This window comes from Orycteropus afer, unplaced genomic scaffold (genome assembly GCF_000298275.1).
Source record: "Orycteropus afer afer isolate SDZICR_OR568_19922 unplaced genomic scaffold, OryAfe1.0 scaffold00019, whole genome shotgun sequence".
In the NCBI taxonomy this organism is placed as follows: domain Eukaryota; kingdom Metazoa; phylum Chordata; class Mammalia; order Tubulidentata; family Orycteropodidae; genus Orycteropus; species Orycteropus afer.
This window is the reverse complement of record NW_006921606.1, coordinates 5770498-5772767: the sequence shown is the minus strand read 5'-3', so window position 1 is coordinate 5772767 and position 2270 is coordinate 5770498.

Sequence of the window (2270 nt, the reverse complement as noted above, 5' to 3'; positions counted from 1 at the left end):
CCATGTGTACAGCCGCTGTTTGTGTTGTTGAAAAAAGGTATTTGCAATGAATAAGTCATTCATCTTGCAAAATTTTACCATGCGAGTTCCAGCATTATTTCTGTCACCAAGGCTAAATTTTCCAACTACTGGTGATTCTTCTTTGTTTCCAACTTTTGCATTCCAGTCACCAGTGATAATTAACACATCCTGATTGTATGTTTGGTCACTTTCAGATTGCAGAAGTTGATAAAAGTCTTCAATTTCCTCATTTTTGGCTTTGGTGGTTGGTGCATAAATTTGAATAATAGTCATATTAACGGATCTTCCTTGTAGTATGGATATTATCCTGTCAAAAAGGAAAACTACAGACCAATATCCCTCAGGAATATAGATGCAAAAAAATTCAGTAAAATACTAGCCATTAACATATCAAAAAAGTAATATACCATGACCAAATGGGGTTCATACCAGGTATGCAAGGATGGTTCAACCTTAAACAAACAAACAAACAACATAGTCCATCACATAAGTAAAATAAAGGAAAAGAATCGCGCGATCATATCAATCAATGCAGAAAAGGCTTTTGATATAATCCAATACCTCTTCCTGACCAAAACTCTCAGAAAAATAAAAATAGAAGGAAAATCACTCAACATAATAAAGGGCATATATACAAAACCAGAAGCCAACATTACTCTCAATGGAGAGAGATTGAAACCATTCCCCTTGTGAACAGGAACGAGACAAGGATGCCCTCTATCACTGCTTCTATTCAATATTGTTTTGGAAGTCCTAGCCAGGGCAATAAGGCAAGAAAGGGAAATCAAAGACATTCAAATTGATAAGGAAGAAGTAAAACTATCCCTATTTGCTGATGATATGATTCTACACATAGAAAACCCAAGACTCAGCAAGAGAACTACTGGAACTAATTGAGAGATTTAGCATAGTGGCAAGATACAAGATCAACATACAAAAATCAGTTGGATTCCTCTACACCAGCAAAGAGGTCTCTGAAAAGGAAATACAGAAATCAATACCGTTTATAATTGTTGTTGTTATGTGCCATCGAGTCGGACCCAACTCATAGCGACCCCTCCTTGGGTTTCCGAGGCAGTAACACTACGGAAGTAAATTGCCCAACCTTCCTTCTGAGGAGTGGCTAGTGGGTTTGAACTCCCAGCCTTCTGGTTAGCAGTCAAGTGCCTTAGGCACTATGCTACCAGAGTTCCTTCAACAAATGGTGCTAGTAAAACTGGTTATCCATTTGCAGAAAAATCAAACAAGATCCATACCTCACACCATACACAAAACTAACTCCAGATGGATCAAAAACTCAACTGTGAAACCTAAAATTGTTATTTCTACCTATCTAGCAGTGTTCTCTTCCTTTCCTTCCCATCCCTGGTAACCAACAAAGAAAGCTTCCTACCATATATAAATCTTTCCTTGACTTTCTACAATAGTGAACTAATAAAATATTTACCCTTCTGTGATTGGCAGAAGGGAAGAGAACACTGCTAGATAGGTAGAGACAAGTATTGACTTGAGTGAAAGGAAAGGGAATGTACCAAAAGTGAGCAATCAACACGGTGGCACTGAGGAAGAGAAAGAGAGAGAAAGGTACATGGGAGATACAGACAACAAAGATGAACCCTTGTGCATGTACAGTACTACATTGTCAGTGATGACAAGCATTTATCCATATGGGTGGGTAGATAGGCTGAATGGTCAGGTATGTCTAGGCAAGGGGGAGTGTGCCCATGACCATGTATAGGGTTGGCAGACAATGTTTCTACATGTGTATTTGTATGTGCTGTAAGAATGCCCAGGTGTAATAGAGCTGACAAGGGGCAAGGTTGTGGTGGCTTCTTGGCCACAGCCAGCTACCCTGAGGAAGCTAGTAATAGGGCCTGTGGCTTTAGGACCATGGTTGCAGGGGACATCAAGCTCAATTGGAATAGCATACTACATAAAAACATTGTTCTACATCTTACTTTGCTGACTAGTGACTGGTGTCTTAAAAGCTTTTAAGCGGCCATCTAGATGCATCTAGATGGGTCTGGCCTTATCCAGAGCAAAAAAGAATGAAGAAAACCAAAGATGCATGGAAACAATTAGTCCAAGGGACTAGTAGACCATGCGATCCTCAGCCTATATGACCATGAGACCAGAAGAAGTAGATAGTGTCTGGCTACCACTGTCAACCACTAGGAAAGGGATCAGTGCAGGAGATCCTGGATAGAGTGGGAGAACAATGTGAAACAAAACTCAAAATCATTGGGGGG